At 30.5% G+C, this 16,929-nt stretch overlaps 1 long non-coding RNA gene across 1 annotated transcript; it reads left to right on the top strand.

Moving 5' to 3' along the window:
- The first annotated feature begins 9,814 nt into the window (after positions 1-9,814).
- Positions 9,815-11,317, top strand: LOC147644630 (uncharacterized). The gene is made up of 2 exons (XR_015270194.1): positions 9,815-10,653; positions 10,718-11,317. It is a non-coding gene; the product is annotated as an uncharacterized LOC147644630 (long non-coding RNA).
- The last annotated feature ends 5,612 nt before the right edge of the window (positions 11,318-16,929 follow it).

Consider the following 16,929-nt stretch of genomic DNA (forward strand, 5'->3'; position numbering starts at 1 on the left):
GCACTCACCACGGGACATTGGGCGATCGGTTCGCATGCAATGAAGATGGGACTGCCATACAACGCAATCTGTAGAAGCTGTAAGCAACCTACAGAGCAAGAGACACAGGAACATCTGCTCTGCTTCTGCCCAGCGCTAAACCACATCAGGTTTCGCCACTTCGGTGCCTACCAGATGGAGTCACTGAGAAGCATAGGAAAGCTGAAAGTTTCAGCGATCCTAGGCTTCCTTGCTGACTCAGGATGGTACTGATAGTGAATAACAACAAGAAGAACAGAGGGTGTGGAACAAAAAGGAGCTTAGCTCTAATTGGAGGCCCCAGCAGTGGGCCTCACCACTGAAACCTACCTACCTACCTACCACTTCCTTTTCCGAAAACAAACATTTTCTAAAACTATTAAAAGTTAATTGATCAATGGCACTTCTTTTAACTCCCTTTGATTTTTTCACTGTTTTTTCAGAGATGCCATTAATATTAGATGACTTAAAGGCATACATTTTTGATCTTAAACCAACAAATTCAGTCATTGGTCTTCCATTGAGTTCATCTTTAAAAAATCCCAACCTCTTTTTATTAGCTTTAGGGAAATTATAGAGATTTAATAATTCATCAGAATAGTCTGATGTATCAAACTTCATCTCAATATCATTCTGAATATCTTTATAAAAATCTTCAATATTAATTGTGTATATAAAAGAATCTGTATCCATATAATTTAATTGCACATTTTCATTATATTTAGGTTTTATGTAATTATAATGAAAATCATACATTTTCCATTTTGATAAATCTAATACAGCAAAACCTAAATATAATGGTTTATTGTATAACACATTTAACCTTTTCATTTGAAAAGCAAATGGAAGTTGGCCTTTGAAATAAGAGATCTAGCACAATGTCTTTTAGGACCAGGAGAGTCTAATGGTGAAGCACTTTCCCATTCTGTAATTAAGTTTACATCCACTCGTTTATCCACATTTTCCATGGTTTTTCCAAAGACAGCATTATTTAGAAGTTTAAAAAAATCTTTTTCAAATGCATTTTTTGCATTAGTTCTATGGAATGTATTCAAGTCAATATATGTTTTTAACCAAGGCTTCTGAAAGAAACGAAGACCTCTATGGATTTTTGTTAGAATTAAACCATTTTCTATACACTGTTGAAGATTTTTATAATGAATAATATATTTCTCTTTATCCCTTAAATCAACAATTAATTTTTTAATTTTATCTGTTTTTGTTGGTATTTGATTATTACAACAAAATGGAAGATCATTGTGTTTATTATGTAATTTAAAAGGATATTTTAAATCTACCTCAAAAATGTATCCATATTCACTATCATCTCCAATCTCTGAAATATTAATAGTTTTAAGTGATTCCCTTAAAACCCATTCAAAACCTCCATATGGTAAAGATTGTGACTTAGCCCAACCATATAAATTATTTGCATCCAAATAAATTAAATATGATGATTTTTGAGTACTATCAAAATTATCAACATATTTATTATTTGCTTTAGCATATCTACATGTGCATTGTACTAAGCCACCTCGAATACCACTTTGAATAAATTTATACTGATCTATATCAGTTAATAAATCTAATTCAATTTTAGTACATTTCAACATAGCTTCCCATGATAAACCTGGTGTTGTGAAAAAATGTGCTGGATCAAGTGAATAAATTGTAATGCAAAGTTTTCGGAAGTTTTCAAAAACATCTGTCATCAATAAAACATCTGTTTTTAAATATAACTCTAAATAATCTTTTAAGTTCTCACATGAAAACTCATTCCAAACCTCTTGCGCATGTGTGTAATTTTCACTTGAACATTCATTCTCAGTTAAGGAACTATAGAAAGCTTCTCTAGGAGGTAATATACTTTCTTTTAATTTCTCAACTGAATCTAAATATTCATATGGAAATGCACCCTTTCTTCGCATAAGCTTAAACTGATTTTCATTTGGGAAAAATGAATTTGTGATTTGCATTTGTTCACTATCCAGGTTTGAAGCTAATGCGTCTAATGCAGAAGGCATAAAACGAAATGAGTCTAGAAAACGGATTTCAAAGTTTTCACCATTACTTAAAGTTATAATTTTAGATATTGAAATGTATTGCTCCTTATTTAATGGAATAACCTTTATTTCACCAGGTATGAGAGCCAAATCTTTTACAAATAGATGACAATCATACCTGGTGAAATTGTGGAAGAAAACAGGAAAAAATTTTGGAACTTTATATTTTAAATTGCACTCATTATGTGCTGCACCTCTAAATTTTCCTGTGAAGTGACAGTGATCTCTAACTCTATTTAATAAAAGAGGAGTGTTACATATATGACAATTAAGACATTTTTTAAAATCTTCTTCTTCAACATCAGACATAACTATAGGTACATTTTTTGAAATATGATTTTCATATATAAGTGTTAAATTTTCTATAAGAGATAGGAGGAAATTCATTCCTGAGTTTAATTTAGTTTCTAAAACAAACTTATCTAAACTATTATCATGTGCACACTTTATATAGTATGCATATGAAATAGGCTTATGAAAATTTACTATATTTAAATTTAATGTTTCATTGACATTAATTGGTTGAAGGATGCATTCAAAATCAGCGTATACTGTGAATGGTATCATCACTTCCTTTTGAAAATTCTTATATTTTAAAATTGCATCCCTTGGGTTTGGTAAACGTGAAACTTTTTTACCACAGACTTCAGGGTGTCGGTTGGCAGCCTCTTCACTCAACGAATAATTCAAACAAATTTGGCAAAACCATTTCTTTGACTTATCTCTCGAAACTTGAGAGGAAACCAAACTAAAATTAAGATAAAAAAAAAAGTATATAAATATTTTGAAATTTAAAACAAAAAGACAAACAAAAAAAATATTAATAATACATAATACATATTAATAAAAATGATATTATAAAACTACTCACTTTGATAGGTTTTTTATCCAAGTATAATGTGCTTTGCATCCTTCCTCTAATAACAACATATTTATAGTATTTTTCCTCACTTCAGGGGAATAAAATATGGGTCCAAAAATAGCTCCATCGTCGAATCCAAAAAGTGTTATGTTTATTTCTTTATTTATTTGTATAAATTTATTAATGTCCGAGGGTTTAAGTGGAAATTCCAATCCACTGAAATTTAATGTGATCCCATTGACTCGAATGAGATCATCATTTATATTCACTTTATAACTTGTACACCTGCTTGCATTTTTATTAAGATTACTTAATGCAGCGATTAAGCTCCACTTAAAACAATATTCATCTCTCAGGTTTTTAACATTGTTTATCGCTTTTTTATTTTCTAAGCAAGAGGGTAGTCTGATATATGATGATCCTCTTAAAGGTGAATATTTATTTATATTCATTTCCAATCGATTCAGATGAATCAATGTCCATCCACTATCCCTTTCTTGGAATTCCTCCATCCTCACCAAAATTTTCTCCATGTGCTCCTTATATTCATTTTCAATATTGGAGTAGGCGGTGATTATTGTCATTTTACTTTGAAATGACTTTATTTCCTCGCATTCCTTTTCTTCCTTCAAGAGCGCGTATTTTCCGAAAAGTTCAAAGTTAATTTTCACTGATGCATAACTCTCCAACAATGGATACAAGTGTGGAAGAAGAGCTTCTCCTGCTTCCTCCATAAATCGAGTTGGATAAATCACATCATTATTAGTATTTTCATATAGATACTGAATAATCCTTCCTTGGAATCCAGATCTAATTTTTTTAATTCTTGAATCCACTGGCTCGATTACATTTCTTTTGTGCTGCTCCGTCCGCAGATGATGGCTCCACGAAATGTTAGCTGGCAGGGTAATGTTGCACTTTTCGCAGTACTTATCCATTTTGATTTGTTTTGTTGTTTTTTAAGTATTATTTTGCAATGTTATTCTTTTTCACAGGTTCGCACAATGATTTTATGTGATACACTCAACTCGGATAGTTTTATTTGATTTGTTTTGTTTTGTTGTTTTTTAAGTATTATTTTGCAATGTTATTCTTTTTCACAAGTTCGCACAATGATTTTATATTGTTCCACTCAATTCGATTTCACAGGTTCGCACGACGATTTTATGTGATACACTCAACTCGGATAGTTTTCTTAAACTGAACTACTTTCTACATTTCTCCTTAACACATAACTTTTTTGAACACTTGGAAAGTAACCGTTTTCCCTTCATAATATAAATGTGTGAGAAAAAAAAAATGTTTGAATATGATTAAATAAAAACGTATTTGACTAAATAAACGATCTCATTTGTTTTTGTGTATATTCTGTTAGGAACCACATATCGTTTTACAAATTCGTACGCATCACAAAACACCCCTCTCTCACACTCCTACACTCTCTATTCGGCTAAAGATCACTCAAAACAACCACACATTTTTACGCATGAGAAAACACCCCTCACACACACACCTTTGGAGTGAGAAAAAAACAAGACAAGACAAGACATGACAAAACACCTCACCCACTTTCACCATTTCTTTGGGGTGATCCTCACCCTCCCACACCCTTTCTAACTTAATTAAGTGACCTTTTTATGCTAATTAGGTCATTAAGACACCTGTGTGCAGCCATGCGTGACTAATTAGGGTCACCCCCACCCCCTTTTTTGACATGATTTATTACCTAGTGAGCCAGGATCCGTATTATCTTACTACTGAAATGCTCCTTGATTAAACATTATATAAAATGGGTAAAAGTTTTTATAATTGTTGCAGTCAGAGTTCAAACTTGAAACGAGGTAGTGGTATTATCAACAAAATAATTAACACACTTCCATTTGAAGCACATATTCCTGGCTATAATTTTTGTGGACCAGGCACAAAGCTCGAGAAACGATTAGCCCGAGGTGATCGTGGGATAAATCAATTGGATGAAGCTTGTAGAGTACATGATATTGCATATTCACGAGATAAGGATCTAGCTGATCGACATAAGGCTGATGCAGTATTAATAAATAAAGCGTGGGAACGTGTAGGATCAAAAGATAGTAGTATTGCAGAGAAAACAGCAGCATACTTGGTTACAAATATTATGAAAACAAAAAAGAAATTCGGAATGGGTATGAAGAAGAAGAAGGGAACAAAGAGAAAGTGTAAGAAGAGGAGGAGGAGATCAAAGGTAAAGAGTTTTTCAAATGTTATCCAAACAGGAATTCGGGCATTGAAAACTCAGAAACCACTAGATCTAATGAGTGCAATCAAGGTTGCACGTAAAGCAGTCAGTAAATCAATTGGTAGAAATAAAAAAAAAATTAAGATTCCTCGTGTCATTAATGTGCCGAAAATTGGTGGTTTTTTACCTATTGTACCCATTTTCACTGCATTAAGCGCATTAGGTAGTCTTGGGTCTGCTAGTGCAGCTATTGTTAAAACTATTAATAATGCAAATATGGGGAAAAAACAATTAGAAGAGAGTAAACGACATAATGCAAAAATGGAAAGTATTAAGGTGGGTGAAGGTATGTTTCTAAAACCTTATAGAAAAGGTTATGGATTATATCTCAACCCATTTAGAGGAAATCCAAAAAACTGATTACTAAGCTACCTAAAAAACCGCTTTCAAATTTTGAAATTTTGAATTTTGCTCAAAAGTATATTCCACATTTCAGAGGTGTGTTTATGAGAGACTCACTACCAAAATCTCCTTGGAGAGAAGAGTCAGGAATTATAAACCTAGATGATAGTTCATCAAATGGAACACATTGGGTAGCTTACAACAAAAATAAAAAAAGTATACATTATTTTGATAGTTTTGGAAATTTACAACCCCCAAAAGAAGTTGTGAAATACTTGGGGAATAATATTAACTATAACTATGAGAGAAAACAAGCCTTTAATAGTACCAACTGTGGACACCTGTCCCTCCAATTCTTACTCTCTACCCCCCACTAACTTTTTCGTTATGGTCAAGTGATTTCTCTATGATTCTCTATGATTCTTTAAACTCCCTCCCTATTTTACATGCTCTTAGCTGTTATGATTGGTCAATTCTAAATCAAGAATGAGATAGAAAAAAAGGAGGGTTAGTTTACCTTAAGGTATAAAAACTCGATCAAAGTTATTTCAACTCACATTTAAAAAACCACCAGTAAACAGTCTCAACCTAAAATCATCTCGCAAACGAAAAACAAAAAAAAACAATAACAAGAAAAACAGTTAAAACAACTACAAACAACAACAACAACAACAACAGAGTTAAAACAACTAAAAACAACAACTACAACAGAGTTAAAACAACTACAAACAACAACAACAACAACAAAAACAACTACAAAGAACAGCTACAACAGCTACAATCAACAACAACAACAAGAAGAAACAGCTGAAAATGGTCAATCCGGAAATGATGAAGGTACTCAAGGATTTTAATGGTAACCTACCAAAACCTCTCTTGACAAAGACGAAGATGGAATCAGATGTGCGCTATCCTATTCAACGAGCTCAACGTAAAAAAACCAGCTTTGGAATGGCCCTCGCTCTTGAACTTGAAGAGTATATGCTGTACTTACCAACACGATACTCGACTTTAGATGATTCGACCATTGAATATATAAAAGATAATATGTTTTGTATTATTAAAAGGAATGATAATAACCTCTATTTAGAATTAAATAAAGCTTAAAATGTATTCATTTTTAATATTATTAATGTACTTATTTTCTTAAATAAAAATAAAATTTCATTAAACTCAAAACACTTTGTTATAAATATTTAGATTATACTACATTTTTCCCCAGTAGCACATGAGTATCAGAGAAAACTACAACAATGAAGCGAAATCTTTTAGAACAGTTGACGAAGAGTAGGAATTCATTAAAAAGAAAATTTGATGAATTGAAGCAAATAAAAAATGATAACGTATCAAATTTGGAGGAAACATTTAAACCCATTACAGAACCTTTACATGAATTACTAAATGAAAATAAAAAATTAAATAAGAATGTATATATTAATGATACACACAATGTTAAGACTGAGTTCAAGAAAGAGAAAATAAGAGTACCTAAAAGTAATAAAAGGGTACAGGAGAGAGTAATTGAAAGTGATAGTGAGAGTGAGAGTGATGCTTATGCTGATGCTCACTCAGAACACTCTCATATAGATGAATCTGACTTTTCTCATCCATCTCATATAGATGAATCTGACATTTTAAAACAGTCTCATATAGATGATTTAAATGAAAGTGTATATGAAGAAACCGGGGTGAAGTATAATATCAACATTAACCAGTTAAAACAAGAAAAGATTTTAGATAATAGTTATGGACCAAGAGAAGAAAATAATATTTTAATGTTGGGTAATAGTACACTTAAAATTGAAAAAAATGTAATGGAATTAGGAAGTGGAAATTTATGGACTCTATCAACTGGTTTATACTCTTTAATTTTTCATAACAGTCCAAAGGATTATACTAAGAATGATTTAGAATCATATAGAAACATTTTAATTGAAACAAGTGCTCACAAAAGAAACTATCAACCAGATGGCCAAATAAAAGGAAATCGTTCTAAAAAATATTCTTCAATTATTAAACCATTAATATCATCCTCATCGTCGTCTTCATCGTCATCGTTGTTATCGTCTTCAGTAAATGAAGAATATACTGGTTCTGGGTATATGAGACTACAAAAATTACCACCAAATTATGTATATTGGGATAATGTTAATGAACTTGTTGAAAGATTGCAACTCTTAATGGCATCAAGAGCTGCTGGTAATAATAACCATACTAATGAAATTCTTTCAATAATAGAAGAATTGCGTGAAGAAAAAATAATATATTAATAAAATGGAAAACATTTTCTGAATTTGTTTAATAGTAAAATGTCTATTGACAAGTTTGGTCACTTTTCAAATGATAGAGATTTTTCCTCTCTTTTCAAAAGGGAAGTTGAGAGTCTTACAGGTTTAAATCTAGACACTGATGGTCACATAAATGTTCAGAAAAAAAGAATTAAAAACTCTTCAAAGCCAATAAATGGAAATGATTTGGCTATTAAATTTTATGTAGATGAGAAAATTAACGAGGCGAAATCACAACAAATGGAAACTATAACTAAATCATTTCAACTAAGAAATAAAAGAGTATCAGAGTTGGAAAGTAAAGTAATAAAAATGGTAACTCAAATGGAATATATACATAATACATTAAAAGAGCTTCTTGATAAATTGGAAAATCTTAACAATTTCATAAACCGAAATTTAAAAATACCCACACCAATCATTCGTTCTGATCATATAGAAATAGATGGAACGATACTTCGAAGTAGTCCATTTTCACATCGTAAAAACAGAGAAGAGGTCTTAACAATTGATTTGGATCATACATAAATATACCGTTCTTTCATTATTTATTTTATAATTAAAATGTCAGTTGATAAGTTTGGTTGTTTTTTAAATGAGAAAGAGTACTCAAGAGATATAAAAAAAGGTGTAGAAAAATTCCAAAGTATACTAAATGATTATGATGGGCATTTAAATATTCAGAGGAAACGATTCAAAAATTCCCTAACCCCCATTCATGAAAATGATATTGCAACAAAATTTTATGTTGATGATGAAATAAGTAAACTAGTACAGAATACATCTAATGAAATTTCTAAACAACCACAGAAACAAGAAATCTTTAGATCAAGGCCTCGAATCAATAATATTGAGGGAAAAGTGGGTGAAATTTCTAAAAAATTGGAATTTCTCTTGAAAACTATTAATAAGATAGTAGAGGATATAAATGAAATAGAAAGTAACATTTTCAATTATATCATTGCACCGACTGCAGTTTTAAAAAGTGAAACTGAATCTTTAGAGAAGAAACCATTTGTACCAAATAAAATAAAGTCATGAGTAAACGAGATATTGTAAATGAGTTACATCGACCATCATTCAAGAATTTTCCAAGACGTAGAGTTATAGTAAAGGGTATTAATGATTTATGGCAGGCTGATTTGGTTGAAATGGGGGCATATGCATCTTCGAATAAAGGCTTTAGGTATCTATTAACAGTAATCGATACCTTTTCTAAATATGGATGGGGTGAAGCAATAAAATCAAAAAATGCAGAAGAAGTTACAAGAGCTATGGAAAAAATAATAAAATCTGGTCGTGGAGTACCAAAGAATTTACAAACAGATAATGGAAATGAATTCTATAATAAACAATTTAGAGATTTAATGAAACGATATGAAATTAATCATTACTCAACATTTAGTACTCTTAAAGCATCTATTGTAGAACGTTTTAATAGAACACTAAAAGAACTTATGTGGCGTGAGTTCAGTTTTAATGGAAAATACGCATGGCTTCAAATTTACAAAGAATTGATTAATAATTATAACAATAGGAAGCATAGAACAATTAAAATGAAACCCATTGATGTTAATGTTAAAAATGAAAAACAGATTTTAATGAGATCATACAATCATCTAAAAATATTCACAAATGGAGAGTTTAAAGAGGGGGATCATGTACGAATAAGTAAATATAAGCATGTCTTTGAGAAAGGTTATACTCCAAACTGGACAACGGAAATTTTTCGAATTCGGAAAGTACAAAATACATCACCCACCACATATTTACTTGAAGACTTGAAGGGTGATCCAATTCAAGGGGGCTTCTATAAACAAGAAATTAAAAAAACAAAATTCCCTAATACTTATCTTGTTGAAAAGATTCTGAAACAAAAAGGTGATTATGTGCTTGTGCGTTGGCTAGGCTTTTCAAAATCAGAAGATAGTTGGATTCACAAAAAAGAAATTCTATAAAAAAACAATCACGAAATAGTGTTGGGTATCAATGATAGTGATACCGATTTCGACAGTGTAGGACGAGTTCCAATAAAAAGAAATGCAACACAAAAATTAAAAAACATTACAAACATACATAACTCTGAAGTAGAATTTACAAAAAGAGCAATAATAGAGAATTTTAAAAACCAATTAATTGAGAATGAAAGGAAAATAGGGGGGCATCTCGATTTAGGAAGAAGAGGGTTAAATAGATTCTTCACCGTAACATATAAAAGTGCTACGGTAGGTGTTAAATGTCACTACAATAATATATATAGAAGATCACATGTTAAACGTAGGAATACAAAACATATAACTACCCACCACCACCACCATCAACGAAAATCTAAACGAAATATTAATATCCCACTAGCAACATTAAGAATAAATTGCTTTGAATTTGCTGAAGTTTTAACACATTCAGTAATACATGCAGAGAGACAGAAAGATAGGAAAGTGTATGAAAGAATTTCGAAAGATGCTAATCTTCTTTCTATACAAGATAGTAAACGGGAAGAGATAGAAGATGTAGAACCAGGATATCTTAGTGATGGTCCACAAATAAATGAAATAGATATCGAAACAGCAGAAAAAATTAATGGAATATATTTGAGAAAGAGAAATTTAGAATCTCAAATGCTAATTGAGTATTTAAATAAAAAAGAAAATGAGATTAGTACAGACAAAATTCTAATTAATGACATTAATGACTTCAAAATAACTAATAGTGATAATATATTCTGATTGAGTAGGGAAATATGTTTGTTTTTGCAGAATTTAAATAAAGAAGTTGCTAATACTATTTCAAGTGGAGTACAAAAAGGTGAGTTGATTAAATATATATATATATGTGTATATATATATACTAATAATATTTATATTTTCAGAATTTCAAAACCTTAATAAAAAAGAGGTTCTGGTTTTGTATGATGAGCATGATAACGATGATGGTGATGATGATGATAATGATGATGATGATGATGATGACCACGATGTGAATATTTTCGATGAGGATAATCCAGAGCCATGCATCACAAGATCACCTAGTGAGGATGAAACTATTCTTGTTGAAGGTGGAATAAATAATTATGTACAAACTATACCCTTTAATTTAGATAAGGATAATGATGAAAACTTAAAATCAATTCCTTTAAGTAATGATGATGATAAAATCTATATATTAGAGGGTGGTATAAATAGTTATGTACAAACTATACCACTAAATATAGAAGAAAGTAAGCAAATTGAATGTAATTCAAAGAAAACATTTTAATTGTTCTATAAAATAAGAATTTTATAATGCTGTTTTGATTCGAAATATTTGGTTTATACATTACCTTTAATTAACCTTTTAAATAAAAAACCGTTGTTTGTTCTATAAAATAAGAATTTTATAATGCTGTTTTGATTCGAAATATTTGGTTTATACATTACCTTTAATTAACCTTTTAAATAAAAAACCGTTGTTTGTTCTTTTAAATTTATAATTTCATTGTTTTATTTATAATTATAGATTACATTTCTTCTTCTTCTTTTTCACAATTTAGTAAATTTAATTCTAATTCTGTATAAAACATTTCAAATGTACAATCATCAATATTTTTCTTAAATTTTTCTATTTCAATATCTTGATTATTATTTCTATTAGGACAATTCTCCATTTCTTTTATTCTTTGCTCGTAAACATAAATATTTGCATTTATTTCATCAAGTTTATTTTCTAATTTGTTTTCTTCTATTTTATAATGTCCATATTGTAAAGTATTAATTTTATTGTTTTGAATAACGAGCTTTGTATCTTTATGACTGAGAACAACTTTTTTACATTTAACTGTTGATAAGAGATGATTTTTAGATCTAATCATTGACATAGATCCTACCACTTCCTCTTCCGAAAACAAACATTTTTTAAAACTATTAAAAGTTAATTGATCAATGGCACTTCTTTTAACTCCCTTTGATTTTTTCACTGTTTTTTCAGATCTGTCATTGATATTAGATGACTTAAAGGCATACATTTTTGATCTTAAACCAACAAATTCAGTCATTGGTCTTCCATTGAGTTCATCTTTAAAAAATCCCAACCTCTTTTTATTAGCTTTAGGGAAATTATAGAGATTTAATAATTCATCAGAATAATCAGATGTATCAAACTTCATCTCAATATCATTCTGAATATCTTTATAAAAATCTTCAGTATTAATTGTGTATATAAAAGAATCTGTATCCATATAATTTAATTGCACATTTTCATTATATTTAGGTTTTATGTAATTATAATGAAAATCATACATTTTCCATTTTGATAAATCTAATACAGCAAACCCTAAATATAATGGTTTGTCGTATAATACATTTAACCTTTTCATTTGAAAAGCAAAGAAGTTTTCCGAAAACTGTTTTACGCTATGGAAGTTGGACTTTGAAATAAGAGACCTAGCACAATGTCTCTTAGGACCAGAAGAGTCTAATGGTGAAGCACTTTCCCATTCTGTAATTAACTTCACATCTACTCGTTTATCCACATTTTCCATGGTTTTTCCAAAGACCGCATTATTGAGAAGTTTAAAGAAATCTTTTTCAAATGCATTTTTTGCATTAGTTCTATGAAATGTATTTAAGTCAATATATGTTTTTAACCAAGGCTTCTGAAAGAAACGAAGACCTCTATGGATTTTTGTTAAAATTAAACCATTTTCTATACACTGCTGAAGATTTTTATAATGAATAATATATTTCTCTTTATCCCTTAAATCAGCAATTAATTTTTTAATTTTATCTGTTTTTGTTGGTATTTGATTATTACAACAAAATGGAAGATCATTATGTTTATTATGTAATTTAAAAGGATATTTTAAATCTACCTCAAAAATGTATCCATATTCACTATCATCTCCAATCTCTGAAATATTAATAGTATCAAGTGATTCCCTTGAAACCCATTCAAAACCTCCATATGGTAAAGATTGTGACATAGCCCAACCATATAAATTATTTGCATCCAAATAAATTAAATATGATGATTTTTGAGTACTATCAAAATTATCAACATATTTATTATTTGCTTTAGCATATCTACATGTGCATTGTACTAAGCCACCTCGAATACCACTTTGAATAAATTTATACTGATCTATATCAGTTAATAAATCTAATTCAATTTTAGTACATTTCAACATAGCTTCCCATGATAAACCTGGTGTTGTGAAAAAATGTGCTGGATCAAGTGAATAAATTTTAATGCATAGTTTTCGAAAGTTTTCAAAGACATCTGTCATCAATAAAACATCTGTTTTCAAATACAGCTCTAAATAATCTTTCAAGTTCTCACATGAAAACTCATTCCAAACCTCTTGCGCGTGTGTGTAATTTTCACTTGAACATTCATTCTCAGTTAAGGAACTATAGAAAGCTTCTCTAGGAGGTAATATACTTTCTTTTAATTTCTCAACTGAATCTAAATATTCATATGGGAATACACCCTTTCTTCGCATAAGCCTGAACTGATTTTCATTTGAGAAAAATGATTTTGTGATTTGCATTTGTTCACTATCCAGGTTTGAAGCTAATGCGTCTAATGCAGAAGGCATAAAACGAAATGAGTCTAGAAAACGGATTTCAAAGTTTTCACCATTAGTTAAAGTTATAATTTTAGATATTGAAATGTATTGCTCCTTATTTAATGGAATAACCTTTATTTCACCAGGTATGAGAGCCAAATCTTTTACAAATAGATGACAATCATACCTGGTGAAATTGTGGAAGAAAACAGGAAAAAATTTCGGAACTTTATATTTTAAATTGCACTCATTATGTGCTGCACCTCTAAATTTTCCTGTGAAGTGACAGTGATCTCTAACTCTATCTAATAAAAGAGGAGTGTTACATATATGACAATTAAGACATTTTTTAAAATCTTCTTCTTCAACATCAGACATTATTATAGCTACATTTTTTGAAATATAATTTTCATATATAAGTGTTAAATTTTCTATAAGAGATAGGAGGAAATTCACCCCCGAGTTTAATTTAGTTTCTAAAACAAACTTATCTAAACTATTATCATGTGCACACTTTATATAGTATGCATATGAAATAGGCCTATGAATATTTACAATATTTAAATTTAATGTTTCTTTCGCATTAACGGGTTGAAGGATGCATTCAAAATCAGCGTATACCGCAAATGGTATCATCACTTCCTTTTGAATATTCTTATATTTAAGAATTGCATTTTTCGGGTGTGGTAAACGGGAAACTTTTTTACCGCAGACTTCAGAGTGTCGGTTGGCAGCCTCTTCACTCAATGAATAATTCAAGCAAATTTGACAAAACCATTTCTTTGACTTATCTCTCGAAACTTGAGAGGAAACCAAACTAAAATAAAGATAAAAAAAAAACAATTTTTTTTTTAAAATATGAAAACATATAAATATTTTGAATTTTTTTTTTTTAAATGTGAAAACATATAAATATTTTGAAATTTAAAACAAAAAGACAAACAAAAAAAAATTATAATAATACATAATACATATTAATAAAAATGATATTATAAAACTACTTACTTTGATAGGTTTTTTATCCAAGTATAATGTGCTTTGCATCCTTCCTCTAATAACAACATATTTATTGTATTTTTCCTCACTTCAGGGGAATAAAATATGGGTCCAAAAATAGCTCCATCGTCGAATCCAAAAAGTGTTATGTTTATTTCCTTATTTATTTGTATAAATTTATTAATGTCTGAGGGTTTAAGTGGGAATTCCAATCCACTGAAATTTAATGTGATCTCATTAACTCGAATGAGATCATCATTTATATTCACTTTATAACTTGTACACCTGCTTGCATTTTTATTAATATTACTTAATGCAGCGATTAAGCTCCACTTAAAACAATATTCATCTCTCAGGTTTTTAACGTTGATTATCGCTTTTTTATTTTCTAAGCAAGAGGGTAGTTTGATATATGATGATCCTCTTAAAGGTGAATATTTATTTATATTCATTTCCAATCGATTCAGATGAATCAATGTCCATCCACTATCCCTTTCTTGGAATTCCTCCATCCTCACCAAAATTTTCTCCATGTGCTCCTTATATTCATTTTCAATATTGGAGTAGGCGGTGATTATTGTCATTTTACTTTGAAATGACTTTATTTCCTCGCATTCTTTTTCTTCTTTCAGGAGTGCATATTTTCCGAAAAGTTCAAAGTTAATTTTCACTGATGCATAACTCTCCAATAATGGATATAAGTGTGGGAGAAAAGCTTCTCCTGCTTCCTCCATAAATCGAGTTGGATAAATCACATCATTATTAGTATTTTCATATAGATACTGAATAATCCTTCCTTGGAATCCAGATCTAATTTTTTTAATTCTTGAATCCACTGGCTCGATGACATTTCTTTTGTGCTGCTCCGTCCGCAGATGATGACTCCACGAAATGTTAGCTGGCAGGGTAATGTTGCACTTTTCGCAGTACTTATCCATTTTGATTTGTTTTGTTTTGTTTTGTTGTTTTTAAGTATTATTTTGCAATGTTATTCTTTTTCACAGGTTCGCACAATGATTTTATATGGTTCCACTCAACTCGAATAGTTTTATTTTGATTTGTTTTGTTTCTTTTTTTTTTTTTTTTAAATATTATTTTGCTATCTTATTCTTGCTCACAGGTTCGCACAATGATTTTATTTGGTTCCACTCAACCAATTATTTTCATAGGTTTTCACAATGATTTTATTTGATTCCACTCAACTTGATTTTATTTTGTTTTGTTTTTATTATGTATTTTTTTTGTGATTTAATTCAATATTATTTCACAGATTCGCACGACGATTTTACGTGATTCACACTCAATTCGATTTCACAGGTTCTCACAACGATTTTATGTGATTCAACTCAATTCGAATAGTTTTATTTTGATTTGTTTTGTTTCTTTTCATTTTATGTTTTTACATATTATTTTGCTATGTTATTCTTGCTCACAGGTTCGCACAATGATTTTATTTGGTTCCACTCAATTCGATTTCACAGGTTCGCACGACGATTTTATGTGATACACTCAACTCGGATAGTTTTCTTAAACTGAACTACTTTCTTCATTTCTCCTTAACACATAACTTTTTTGAACACTTGGAAAGTAACCGTTTTTCCTTCATAATATAAATGTGTGAGAAAAATAAAAACGTATTTGACTAAATAAACGATCTCATTTGTTTTTGTGTATATTCTGTTAGGAACCACCACCACAACCACCACCCCCCCTCCACTAAAGAATTGAAACATTTAAGATTACCCTCCCCTTAACTTAATACAAGTTAGAAGCACCATACTTCAGATATTCACGCACACTTTCCCATCTAATGCTCGCTAATGCTCGCTAAAGAGGGGGAAGTTCTCGAAGTTCTCACAAGATCACTGAAGACAGGTTACACTAACAGATATCATCTACAACCCTAATTGAATCAACAAAACGGACACGCATAATAAAACAACTTCCTCCTCCTCCTCTTCCTCCCCCTCCTACTACTCAACCTAAATATCGTTTTACAAATTCGTACGCATCACAAAACACCCCTCTCTCACACTCCTACACTCCCTATTCGGCTAAAGATCACTCTAAACAACCACACATTTTTACGCATGAGAAAACACCCCTCACACACACACACCTTTGGAGTGAGAAAAAAACAAGACAAGACAAGACATGACAAAACACCTCACCCACTTTCACCATTTCTTTGGGGTGATCCTCACCCTCCCACACCCTTTCTAACTTAATTAAGTGACCTTTTTATGCTAATTAGGTCATTAAGACACCTGTGTGCAACCATACGTGACTTTTTAGGGTCACCCCCACACCCTTTCTAACTTAATTAAGTGACCTTTTTATGCTAATTAGGTCATTAAGACACCTGTGTGCAGCCATGCGTGACTAATTAGGGTCACCCCCACACCCTTTCTAACTTAATTAAGTGACCTTTTTATGCTAATTAGGTCATTAAGACACCTGTGTGCAGCCATGCGTGACTAATTAGGGTCACCCCCACCCCCTTTTTTGACATGATTTATTACCTAGTGAGCCAGGATCCGTAT

This window comes from Drosophila serrata, unplaced genomic scaffold (genome assembly GCF_035046125.1).
Source record: "Drosophila serrata isolate PLE 108 unplaced genomic scaffold, ASM3504612v1 contig_128, whole genome shotgun sequence".
Lineage (NCBI taxonomy): Eukaryota > Metazoa > Arthropoda > Insecta > Diptera > Drosophilidae > Drosophila > Drosophila serrata.